The sequence below is a fragment of the Paramisgurnus dabryanus genome, chromosome 8 (genome assembly GCF_030506205.2).
Source record: "Paramisgurnus dabryanus chromosome 8, PD_genome_1.1, whole genome shotgun sequence".
NCBI lineage: Eukaryota > Metazoa > Chordata > Actinopteri > Cypriniformes > Cobitidae > Paramisgurnus > Paramisgurnus dabryanus.
The window spans coordinates 26,383,923-26,397,850 of NC_133344.1; the positions used below are offsets into that span (position 1 = coordinate 26,383,923).

At 37.5% G+C, this 13,928-nt stretch overlaps 1 protein-coding gene and 1 long non-coding RNA gene across 4 annotated transcripts in view; both read left to right on the forward strand.

The window, feature by feature from the left end:
* Window positions 1–13,928, forward strand: part of LOC135771153 (alpha-2-macroglobulin-like) — a 163,034-nt gene that overhangs the window by 137,317 nt on the left and 11,789 nt on the right. The window lies entirely within an intron of this gene.
* LOC135771161 (uncharacterized) lies at window positions 81–10,029 on the forward strand. Of its 2 annotated transcripts, none has more exons than XR_010542849.2 (8): window positions 81–6,103; window positions 6,611–6,704; window positions 6,802–6,936; window positions 7,020–7,120; window positions 7,231–9,363; window positions 9,462–9,595; window positions 9,678–9,738; window positions 9,892–10,029. It is a non-coding gene; the product is annotated as an uncharacterized lncRNA (long non-coding RNA). The 2 variants fall into 2 exon arrangements; XR_012337212.1 differs by having other exon boundaries at window positions 9,678–9,781; window positions 9,892–10,011.

The following is a 13,928-nucleotide window of genomic DNA, read 5'->3' on the forward strand; positions in this document are numbered from 1 at the left end:
CTGACTGAAATTCGGGACGAGGGGCAGACGTCACCGGGGGGGGGGGGGGGGGGGGTTGCGGATCATCCAATAATAGTTTTATTTATTTATTTTATTTAATAATAAAAGATAATAAATTTCAAACTGAACCAATCATATTAATAAGTACGTATGCAACTATGCATATAAATACATTTATATAACACGTAGGCTATAGAAGTATTATACGTAATCCAATAATAAGACTGTACAATAATACAGTTAGATCATCCAATAGTTTTTTTTATTTAATGTACTTATAAAAGACAATGAATTTCAAACTGAAGTTACTGAACCAATCATATTTTTATTATAAGTACATATGCATATACATTTATATAATACTTATAGAAGTAGCTTTTTTTAACACAGTGCCTCTCCCTCTGCCAATCTGACCCCTTCACGTGACTGACTGTCACTGCCTGCACTTTCAACTGTCCTCACGGCTGCTGTAACTATCACTTTAGTAATCTATTATAAAACAAAAAGAGGACAAAAAGCTCATATTGTCTTTGTGCATATAGGGGGTTTTCACAACGCGTCATCAGAGCGAAAGATGCCATATTGGAGGCACTCCGCATCACAACAGAGCACAGGCACTGAAGTATATCCCGAACGTCGTCAAGGAAAATGGTTAATTATTGCCTTGTTTGAGGTTGTACCAATAGGACACATGGGCTGCGTTTACACTTGGCATTAACATGCGACCTGTATCCGGATGTTGTCCAAATACACATTGAAAAGACAAGTGTAAACGCGTTTGTGTTCGGAATGTTATCCGGTCTGTGTGTCCTGATGCAGAGGTAGTCGAGGACGCTTTGTGATCGGATCTTAGTGTAATGTAAACGCAATCCAGCCATCCTATCTGCATTTGCAGGCCAACGTCACACAAATCCCCGCCCACTATCATCTCATCTCACTGACAGCTGTCAAAAATAAAGGACGTTAGGTCATGGAGCGCAGGTGAGAGACGCACAAATTTATATTTGTGGAGAAATGCAGCTTAAACGTATCTTGAAATAAATCGATATACAAAAGCATTTTAACACTGTTGACTGTATTTAACTTATTCAGTCATATGTTTAACATGTTTCCACTATTTATGGAGGGATTTAATATTTAATGGCAGAATTGAATAAATGGTTATAATGTTTGAGTTTCCATGGCGACATATCAACGTAAATGTTGCGCTTCTTTCTGGTTAGTCAGCAGTTTCTATCTCATTTAACACATTTTAAGTTACTTGAAAACACTTACAAACCATAATAACAATAACCCAGTGGGGAACCTTCAGGGCCTTCTACGCCTTCAGAGAAGGCCTAAAAAAATTAATAAAAATATTTTTATTATAATAATACAAATAAATAATATTCAATAAAAATATGTTTTTACATTTTTAAATTTCTATTTAATTCAATTTAATACAATACATGTAATATATTTTCTCTCATCTATGTTCTAACGTTAAGTTTACTGTCAGGTTCATGTCATGAAAACATCTAATCCAATCAGAATCGTCTGTCTCTATTAAGGCCCGGTTATCTGGCTCATTCATTGGTTAGGACTTCATGAATCCCAGGGAAGGCCAAGCTATGTGTTTTGGTGTGGAGAGTGACGGGCAAATCGACCAATCACGTTTTGATTTCAAGTGGGCGGGCAAAAAACAATACATTGTAAGCCTTCATGAAGTCCTAATCATGCAACAAACTGGATGCGAGCTGCCGTAAAACACCAAAGACGAAGATCATAGACCGTTAATATTAATACAGTCTAATGGCCCGAATCTCTGCGGTGAGAGTGGTTGAGGTAAATGGCGGAAAACGTGATTGACGTTGTAGCTATTTTGATAGGGCTGAGGTAACAACGAAATTACTTAAGCGCGTACACGTGAAGAGCACAGCCGGGAGAAGCGCGTGCAGAGGAGACTGTAGCCGTTTCCCAATGTCAAGGAAGGATCCTCGGAAGCTAGAATTTCGAGGATGCTACGTCATCGACGTCCGTCGAAGGACTGTTCCAATGTCGAGGATCCTCGAAATTTCAGCCAAGGACTGAGTCCTTCGTTCGACAAATATCCCATATACAGGAAAGGATGCAAATTTGTATCCTTCGCGCTCTTCACGCGCTGAAATCACCCACAATCCTCTGCGCGCAGCACCGAAAGCACACCTTCCAATCACGTAATGACGTAATGACGTGCACTTGCTAGCCTGTTCCATTTAACGTGTTCTCCGAATGCTTAAAAGGAGCCTCGCCTCGTCTCTGAAGGAAGTGACTTGTAAGGACTAGTCCTGCCAAGGAAGTATCCTTGACATTGAGAAACGGCTTGTGCATATGACGCGAACACGAGAAAAATAATGGGTTTAATTATACTTTTACTTCCTGACAGTTTCACTTGTTACGTGAGGATAGTAATGACTGACAGACGACGCCGAATTACATACAATATAATTTCCTAACTAAATCTGAGAGAATGCGAAAACATTCAAATATTTTTTACCTCGCTATACCCGATGGTCAGGGCGGAGACACATTTTGGTAGCCCGACAAGAATTCGTAATAGCCCCGGGACCTCGGGGCTCGGGCTAGAGATTTTGCGAGCCCTGGATATCTTATGACAACAGTTATAAGCCACAAGGAGGTGCACTGAGAACGCAGGGTGCTATATTTCCCCTTATGAAAAAGATTAACAAGGTATCCTACAGCTAAATATATATTTCCAAAAAATAAAAAACAAATTAAAGAAAATAATTTAAGATGGTTAAATGCAAATTTACAGAGCCCCTGTCATTACAGAGCAGCAGAATCTGTATTTGTGTTTATCAGTTAGATTAAATTAATTTTAAACTTTAAAACTGCATTTTAAGGCAGACAATGCCCATTCTGTAATTCAACTTTGCGTGATCAGAATTTTTACACATTCACTGTATGATTTAACGAAATACGAATAGCCTAGTATTATGGATGGAGAGGCATTTGCACGTCATTGCATATTTTGAAGGCCCAGCTGAAGTACCCACGGTTCGCCACTGCAATAACCAAATACATTTATTCAATGTTGGTTTTATACAAAGTAAGTTACTTATAAATGTGTTTGTAAATTACATAACTATACGACTAGAGGGAGACATGAACAGGAAATTTAGGAAATTGTTAGCTGTTTTAGTTAAATCATAAATCAAAAACGTATGAATTCGGGCAGACTAAAAAGTCGGGAAGGTCATCCTAATGTTTCACACGGATTTTGTTGTTGATGAAAAGCATGCGGGTGAAAGTCAAGTTCAGGTAACGTTGGCTGAATCCTGGCGCTGACGTTGCAGATAAACAAAGATAAAGCCTTTAAAGCTAAAAAAAAATAAAGCTTAAAATGTGCACATCACGGTTTTTGGGTTTGCTAGTTATTCTCTGCTGTTTGCTTCTCACTGTACAATACGGGATTTCGGTTACCGCGACAACCCTAAATCGTGGCGAAAGACAGCTGTAGCCATCTGTGATTGACAGCTATCCACCCAGCGCGCGTCTCCCTGAACGGGATCCGATCAGATACAGAAGCCACATTTATGTGACAAATGTAAACGCGCCGTGTCCTGATATACGGATGATCGGATCTGCGTAAACGGATCACCGAGGGCCTTTTTACACCTGGTCACTTCATGTGTTTTCTCTGATCGGATAGTCATCTGATTTGTTAAGACTGTTCCATTTACATTTGGCCACATAAATGCGTCTTGGCAAAACGAATATGAATCTGATCTTTTTTCCCCCGCCCAAAATGCAAATACACTATTTATTACTCCGCCTTAAAAAACTTAAGATGACGTTTACGCAACAATATGCAGCACTTACTGTATGTTGTACTGAATGTTGGGCAGGGGACGCGCGTCTCCTTGCTCGGCATGAGCTGATGCTCGCAGTACAGCGCAGCAGGAGAGTGACAGCGCGATGATTTAATGCAGGTCCATGACGGGAAAAGCATTCACAAAACTCTCTCTTAACGTTATATTTCTTTGTTTAATATCATTTGAATTTGTCATTAGACTCTTTTATTGATTCTAGGAAGCTTTTTTACCCGCTGTCATCTCTCCATAAAGCAATAGGCGTGTCAGCTATGTTTGTTTGGCGCTCTTCCAGCTTACTTGCGAGTGACGTGCTGACGTTTGGGAGGAGTAAAGCGCGACTTATGTGGTTTCATCAACCAGATGCATTTACACTTCTCTGAAATGCGTCCCAGACCACCTCCTGAAGTGGTTTGAGCGATCGGATTTAAATCCGTCTCTAAATCGTTTCAGAGGGCATTTACACCTGGTCTTTTTACGATCAGATAGCTATCCGATCAGAGAAAACGCATGAAGTTACCAGGTGTAAAAAGCCCCCAAGATCGCATGTTAATGCAAAATGTAAACGCAGCCATGGAGAAAAACATTTGAAATATTATCGACTTCCAAAAGTTATTAAAGGAATGCAAGAAATTATCAGAGGAGGCGCTTGTGGTTGTCAAAGCTCAGGAAAAAGAGTAGTATTGTATTAGAAATATGATTGATATACATAACGTATAAAACAATTATGCTTCTACTTGTTGTGCTTTATTTAAAGAGTATTAAAGAGCACCTATTATGGGATACACGTTTTTAAACATCCTTTTGTGTGTAAGTGTGCATTAGTACATGCTAACGATATTCAAAAAGTACATACCTCAAAGAAAACGATGACGCGAGTTATCATCTCTAACGTTCGAGGACTACAAAAAACACTCGGATTGTAGGCAACAGTTTACTTCCTGGGATTAGTGACGTAGATAAGACCAACATTATCTTATGCTGCGTTCCAGGCAACCTGTAACCCGTAACTCACGACTTCAAAACCACGACTCACGACTTTGAACTGGGAGTACATCGATCTAGTACGAGTTCACGGGTGGGAAGTCACGGGTTTGACTGCCTTTCCAGTGCACTTTCACCGGTAGAAGGTTGTAAAAACACGAGTTACAGGCTGCCTGGAACGCATAGGGTCGTGAGTCGTGGTTTTGAAGTCGTAACTCACGGGTTTAAAAACCTGCCTGGAACGCACCAATAGTTCAGCCCTCTCTGCTTTGCTTGGGTACGCCCTCAAAGACGGGGGTGGGGAGCGCCGAGTCAGAAGAGAGCTAAAATGGCGGAGGTTGTGAGTCCCTGCTTTGACTCTGTTTGCAAACTCTTGTTTCATTGTTTAAGCGATTAAATCTCTCGAGTAGACGCTGTCTCTTTAGATGCGAGGGCAAAATAGCACTTTATGGACTTCCACAGAGGACATCATGTTTAATACGGTTCCGGAAAAATCCAGTCAGAAGTTGTTCACGGCGTTTTCACAATAACTGCTTCTCATGAACCGAAGCTGGATTTGCGCGACGTCTCCTCTTGAAAGTTGGATTACTGTGCACTTCTGGATCACAGACTGTAAGTATTCATGTTTATTATTTGCCTTTTACTGTACATTACGTAACCGGTAACCGGAGATTAACATAATGTGCGTGTAGAGTTAAAGAGCACCTATTATGGGATACACGTTTTTTAACATCCTTTTGTGTGTAAGTGTGTATTAGTACATGCTAACGATATTCAAAAAGTACATACCTCAAAGAAAACGATGACGCGAGTTATCATCTCTAACGTTCGAGGACTACAAAAAACACTCGGATTGTAGGCAACAGTTTACTTCCTGGGATTAGTGACGTAGATAAGACCAACATTATCATAGTTCAGCCCTCTCTGCTTTGCTTGGGTACGCCCTCAAAGACGAGGGTGGGGAGCGCCGAGTCAGATGAGAGCTAAAATGGCGGAGGTTGTGAGTCCCTGCTTTGACTCTGTTTGCAAACTCTTGTTTCATTGTTTAATTAAATCTCTCGAGTAGACGCTGTCTCTTTAGATGCGAGGGCAAAAAAGCACTTTATGGACTTCCACAGAGGACATCATGTTTAATACGGTTCCGGAAAAATCCAGTCAGAAGTTGTTCACGGAGTTTTCACAATAACTGCTTCTCATGAACCGAAGCTGGATTTGCGCGACGTCTCCTCTTGAAAGTTGGATTACTGTGCACTTCTGGATCACAGGCTGTAAGTATTCACGTTTATTATTTGCCTTTTACTGTACGTTACGTAACCGGTAACCGGAGATTAACATAATGTGCGTGTAGAGCTAAGCTTGCAAGCTAATTGTTTTGTGTTGTAATAATGTATTTCATAAACAACGTACCATATTTACACACGTGTATGTTGAATTATGCAGACTATCGTTTTTTTATCGATGTTGGTTTAGACATGTTTACAAACTTGCTAAGTTACCAGCTAAACTGTTACCGGTAAAATTTGTTCTCATGATCAAACTCAAGAAACTCTTAAGTACAGATGATTTGTTTAAAGTTATATGTATTTTACTGTTGTATTTACTTGAAGCTTTCTTAGATTTTGAAACGAAGTAAACACATAATGTGTGTTGCTAATGTAATATGTAATACATTTACGTTTTAATGAATAGTCTAACGATTTATAGTCATGGTACTCTATTGTTATAATATGTCTTTTTGACTGAATACATGTTTGTTTTATTTGTCTATATCTTAGATTCGCAGCTGGACACATCCTTCTACACTGTTTGCAAACATGCAACATCATTACACACAGTACAAGGAGTCAGACTGGCATATGAGGAGCAAAGGTGTGTAACACATATGATGTATTTAGCTAGTGAAACCACTACCAGTCTTAGATGTATAACTGATGATGACAAAGTTTTTTTTTCTGCATAATAATAGGAACCCAGGAAGTAGCATCGTTTCACAATGTTTCCATCACCATCATCAGTGGATGCCTTTGCTGTCCGTAGCCTGAGATTTCAGATTTGCAGCAAAAAAAAAAATTATTTTCTCATTTATTGGAATGCTGTGCAGGTATTTAAGTATTTTAGTAACTGTGTTAAATAAAGTAGTATTTACTTTTACAATAAATTAATTGCTTGTTTATATTTTTACAGGTTGTACCTTGCAGCCATCCATTACAATGTCACCAAGCCGTAACAAAAGCAGGAGAGGGAAAGTACAAGGCTATGTTCCCAAAACACACAAGTGACATACCGTAAGCAGTAATGTTTTATTTCAAATACATTCATAATTAAAAACGTAATGTATGAAGCAGGGAAATAAATGATCAAAACAAAAGATTTATTGACTGCAATATTTCTACAGTTATGTGGAGGATGTGATCAGGCTTGTGTTTGATGAGGTATTTGAAGATAAGCTGAAGGAAGCCCCGATTCCAATGGACCTGGCATCACAGTTTGAGAGACCTTCAAAGGAGGACGTGATTGCATGCCATCTTCAGTGCAGGGGTCGTCGAAAGCCAAAATTGTGACCGATCTGATCAGGAAGCTCCAAGCGTATCTGGAGAACAACACACAACAGGATGATAACCTTATAGTGTCGTCTTAAATAGCACCAGCTGACAAAGCTTTGATATGCCATTTATCTGAATAGATAGCTGTAAGAAATGAATTGAAAAATTTTTGAAAGAAGAGCACAATATGGTTACTAAAGTATGTTTATTTGTATATTGTTTAACATTTAAATATATATTTGTAATAAATAAAAAAAACTTTTGACTGACTATTATATTTTCTTTAAAGTTACATCTTTTGTTCTTTTGGGTACTTTGTTACTATAATGATACTTAAGTGTTATTGGTTTAAAAATGTAATAAAACTTACTCTAGTCCTTCACCTCAAAGGCTTATAGTCGGTACAATAAATGTTCTGTGTGTAGGGATTTAGACAATTTGTGCAAAACCTGGATGATGAATCACGCAGGTAAGAGGCCCTGGAACATGTTGCATTCTCCTTAAAACCTAATAAGTAAAAACATAGCACTTATAAGTAAGCAGTCTTTCATAATAAACTTTACCATAGTGAAATAATGTAGAACATTCATTTCAATTAATACTTTCTTTGTGCTACATTTGGTGTTTCCATATAGTTTGCACAGTGATATAGTATGTAAGCAGTCTTTTATAATAAAGTTTACTATAGTAAAATAATGTTAACAAATGAAATAGTTTTATAATAATTTCAACAAATACTTTCTATGTGCTAAATTTGGTGTTTCCATATAGTTTGCACAGTAATATAGTATGTAAGCAGTCTTTACTATAGTAAAATAATGTTAAAAAGTGAAATAGTTTTATAATCATTTCAAAAAATACTTTCTATGTGCTAAATTTGGTGTTTCCATATAGTTTGCAAAGTAATGTAGTACGTTATAATTACCTTTTGGATGTCTTTGCAACAAATTTTCGTCTTCGTTTAGCATTCTGGCAGAGCTAAGGACACCTAAAAAAGTTAAATCCAATCGCGTTCATTGACGGAGATCGTTTATATTGTAACGGCCGTATGAACTCTCTGGATCGAGCTTGAAGTGGTAAGGCAGTACAGACACCATCGTTTATAGAGAAATATAGCGCTTGTTTACGTTGCCTGTGACTCTCAGTCAGAACCGGAAAACCCACGCGTAGTCAGGGGCGTAACCTTTCAAACACACGCTGAACCCAGTTGACCAATAACAGTTGAGTAGTCATCTGACCAATCCGAATACACTAGACATTTTGGGAGGCGGAGACAGGAACTAAATCCGAGCGTTTTCCAGACAGGCAGAAATCGGTGAGGTATGTAAGCAATTTATAAGACTCACAGTGCATTAATTAAAGTTTTAATAACATGTATGTACTATGGGATATTGCAATAACGTGCTAACGTGCTAATTTATTAGCATAATTGGTGCTCTTTAAGCTTGCAAGCTAATTGTTTTGTGTTGTAATACTGTATTTCATAAACAACGTACCATACTTACACACGTGTATGTTGAATTATGCAGGCTTTCGTTTTTTTTTATCAATGTTGGTTTAGACATGTTTACAAACTTGCTAAGATAAATACAAATACAAATGCCAGCTAAACTGTTACCGGTAAAATTTGTTCTCACGATCAAACTCAAGAAACTCTAAGTACAGATGATTTGTTTAAAGTTATATGTATTTTACTGTTGTATTTACTTGAAGCTTTCTTAGATTTTGAAACGAAGTAAACACGTAATGTGTGTTGCTAATGTTGGGCCATGTAATATGTAATACATTTACGTTTTAATGAATAGTTTAACGATTTATAGTCGTTGTACTCTATTGTTATAATATTTATTTTTGACCGAATACATGTTTGTTTTATTTGTCTATATCCTAGATTCGCAACTGTACACATCCTTCTACACTGTATGCAAACATGCAACATCATTACACACAGTACAAGGAGTCAGACTGGCATATGAGGAGCAAAGGTGTTTAACACATATTATGTATTTACCTAGTGAAACCACTACCAGTCTTAAATGTATAACTGATGATGACAAAGTTTTTTTTCTCTGCATAATAATAGGAACCCAGGCAGTAGCATCGTTTCACAATGTTTCCATCATCATCATCAGTGGATGCCTTTGCCGTCCGTAGCCTGAGATTTCAGATTTGCAGCAAAAAAAATTTGATTTTCTCATTTATTGGAATGCTGTGCAGGTATTTAAGTATTTTAGTAACTGTGTTAAATAAAGTAGTATTTACTTTTACAATAAATTAATTGCTTGTTTATATTTTACAGGTATTTGTACCTTGCAGCCATCCATTACAATGTCACCAAGCCGTAACAAAAGCAGGAGAGGGTAAGTACAAGGCTATGTTCCCAAAACACACAAGTGACATACCGTAAGCAGTAATGTTTTATTTCAAATACATTCATAATTAAAAACTTAATGTATGAAGCAGGGAAATAAATGATCAAAACAAAAGATTTATTGACTGCAATATTTCTACAGTTATGTGGATGATGTGATCAGGCTTGTGTTTGAAGAGGTATTTGAAGATAAGCTGAAGGAAACCCCGATTCCAATGGACCTGGCATCACAGTTTGAGAGACCTTCAAAAGAGGACGTGATTGCATGCCATCTTCAGTGCAGGGGTCGTCGAAAGCCAAAATTGTGACCGATCTGATCAGGAAGCTCCAAGCGTATCTGGAGAACAACACACGACAGGATGATAACCTTATAGTGTCGTCTTAAATAGCACCAGCTGACAAAGCTTTGCTGTGCCATTTATCTGAATAGATAGCTGTAAGAAATGAATTGAACAATTTTTGAAACAAGAGCACAATATGGTTACTAAAGTATGTTTATTTGTATATTGTTTAACATTTAAATATATATTTGTAATAAATAAATAAAACTTTTGACTGACTATTATATTTTCTTTAAAGTTGCATCTTTTGTTCTTTTGGGTACTTTGTTACTATAATGATACTTTAGTGTTATTGGTTTAAAAATGTAATAAAACTTACTCTAGTCCTGCACCTCAAAGGCTTATAGTCGGTATAATAAATGTTCTGTGTGTAGGGATTTAGACAATTTGTGCAAAACCTGGATGATGAATCACGCAGGTAAGAGGCCCTGGAACATGTTGCATTCTCCTTAAAACCTAATAAGTAAAAACATAGCACTTATAAGTAAGCAGTCTTTCATAAAAAAGTTTACCATAGTGAAATAATGTAGAACATTCATTTCAATTAATACTTTCTTTGTGCTACATTTGGTGTTTCCATATAGTTTGCACAGTAATATAGTATGTAACAGTCTTTTATAATAAAGTTTACTATAGTAAAATAATGTTAATAAGTGAAATAGTTTTATAATCATTTCAACAAATACTTTCTATGTGCTACATTTGGTGTTTCCATATAGTTTGCACAATATAGTATGTAAGCGGTCTTTTATAAGTTTACTATAGTAAAAGAATGTTAATAAGTGAAATAGTTTTATAATCATTTCAAATAAAACCTTCTATGTGCTACATTTGGTGTTTCCATGTAGTTTGCAAAGTAATGTAGTACGTTATAATTACCTTTTGGATGTCTTTGCAACACATTTTCGTCTTCGTTTAGCATTCTGGCAGAGCTAAGGACACCTAAAAAAGTTAAATCCAATCGCGTTCATTGACGGAGATCGTTCACATCGTAACGGCCGTCTGAACTCTCTGGATCGAGCTTGAAGTGGTAAGGCAGTACAGACACCATCGTTTATAGAGAAATATAGCGCTTGTTTACGTTGCCTGTGACTCAGTCAGAACCGGAAAATCCACGCGTAGTCAGGGGCGTAACCTTTCAAACACACGCCGAACCCAGTTGACCAATAACAGTTGAGTAGTCATCTGACCAATCCGAATACACTAGACATTTTGGGAGGCGGAGACAGGAACTAATGCTGCGTTCCAGGCAACCTGTAACCCGTAACTCACGACTTCAAAACCACGACTCACGACTTTGAACTGGGAGTACATCGATCTAGTACGAGTTCACGGGTGGGAAGTCACGGGTTTGACTGCCGTTCCAGAGCACTTTCACCGGTAGAAGGTTGTAAAAACACGAGTTACAGGCTGCCTGGAACGCATAGGGTCGTGAGTTGTGGTTTTGAAGTTGTAACTCACGGGTTTAAAAACCTGCCTGGAACGCACCATTAATCCGAGCGTTTTCCAGACATTAGTGATGCAAAGTCCGATTCATTTTCGCGAACCGGCTCTTTTCGGACAGTTCGGCTCATTGAACCGGTTCAAAAACCGGTTCCTGACGTCATCAAGAAATTACATTACTACGCATTTATTGTATCAATGAAACATTCAAATAAAGTCGTTTTTGTCAACACATTAAAACATTTAAATAAAAAGTTGTTTTTGTGAAGGCATAGCTGATTTATTGCCTTGCATTCACAAGTTAGTAATGTTTGTGGTCACAGTTTAAATCGCGGATCATAAATAATAAATAAATAGTAAATGCCAGATATAATCGACCAGTTTTGACAAGCATACAACTTGAATAAGATTCCTAAAAGACACTGATCCACAATTGCGGATTTGTGTAATAAATAAACTTGTGTGTTAAACTCATTGGTCTTCCTTAAACAACTACAATGATTTGCATCCAAAATAAATCGTATCAAAACTAAAGCTTTCTAATAAAAGAAACATATCAAGAAACTAATAAAACAAAAAACTTCGCGTATCAGGCTCGTTCAAATCCTCGGTGATTCACACGCAGTGTCAGTGTGGCTACTCATCCGTCAGAATCGTCGGCAATCCTCGCCTCGGCAATCATCGACAAACTTCGTTCGGGTCTTTACGAGTCCGACGTGCTATTTCGGCTGTGCGTCCTGCGTCATCAACCCGGAACCTATGCCCAAAACTAAAGTTCGATTCAGTTCGATTTGCGAACCGGCTCGACCGGTTACTTCCTGAGAACCGGCTCAAAAGAACGATTCGTTCAAGAACCTAACATCACTACCAGACATGCAGAAATCGGTGAGGTATGTAAGCAATTTATAAGACTCACAGTGCATTAGTTCAAGTTTTAATAACATGTATGTACTATGGGATATTACAATAACGTGCTAACGTGCTAATTTATTAGCATAATTGGTGCTCTTTACTATGTACTTTTAGTGTTTGCACAAAATGTACTTAAACACAACTAAAATTTGTGCTGCAATTCCTCAATGCCAGTGTGCTTAATTGCTCATAACAAATTTTCTATTGTAATGATAATAATATTTTTAATAGTAAATGGTAAAAACAATAATTTACTGTGTGCTTATTTTGCTGTAAAGCACTTTGGTAGGACTGACTATTTTAAATCTGCTATATAAATAAAGCTGACATTGACATATGGGCTCGGCATAAAAACCAGGTAGTTGACTTTATCGGGATATGCAACTGAAGGAAGAATCGCCGGCCGTCACAGATCCTAGAAGGGGGAGCTAACTCGTAGGCAGGGGCGTCAGTTTGTGTTGAAAAGTGGTGAGGACAAAAGATCAGATGAAAAAACATTACAGCAGGACGGGAAAATATTAAATAACGGCGCAACAAAATTGGACATAGTGTAGGCTGGTCAACAACACAAAAATACTCAGCATAAAACCCTCAACAATGTCGACTGCAAATGTAACAGTACCTGCAACACCAGCTCAACAGCAGCACGTTAAGTCAATGATTACAATGAAATTAATTTTACAGTATATGTATAAGAAAACACACCATAAGCACACAAGACAACATATGTGACCCTGGACCACAAAACCAGTCGTACACTGCAAAAAATGATTTTCAAGAAAAAAAAATCTTTGTATTTTTGTCTTGTTTTCAGTAAAAATATCTAAAAAATCTTAAATAAAGATGCTTTTTCTTGATGAGCAAAATGACCTAAGAAAAAAATTAGTCTAGTTTTTAGACCAAAAATATCAATTTTAAGTGATTTTGTGCAAAAAAAACAAACAAAAAATGGGGTAAGCTAAAAAATCTTGAACATTTTTCTTAAACGCTGAATTCAAGAAAAATTCAAGAAATAATTGCTTACCCCATTGTGTCAGAATCCTGCCGGATCCTGTTGGTATTTAGATCTAGTTTAGCATGGCAGGGTTCTGACAGTACATATGTTCTATGTGGGAAATGTGTGGTTGTAGTATTGGTTTATTCTGACCACGCATTTCCTGGGTCTCGTCACTTTTTCCCCGATCCCTTACTTGTGATTATTTTCCAGGTGTTTGTAATTTACTTTTTCCCTATTTAAGAGTCCTTGTGTTTGTTGTCCAGTGCGGGTTCGTCTGTTTTACTACGTTGGTTTTGCCATTCAAGTGTTTCCAGTGTGTTCTAGTTTAAGTTTAGTGTTTTTTTAATGTCATGTTTAGTGTAGTTCTGTATAGTTTAGTGTTTGCCCTGTTTGTTTGCCCCATCGTGGCTTTTGTTTTCAGTTTTGTTCAATAAATTATTATTTTGTCCTTATCTGTGTCTGCATTTGGGTTCTCTGTGTCCTGAT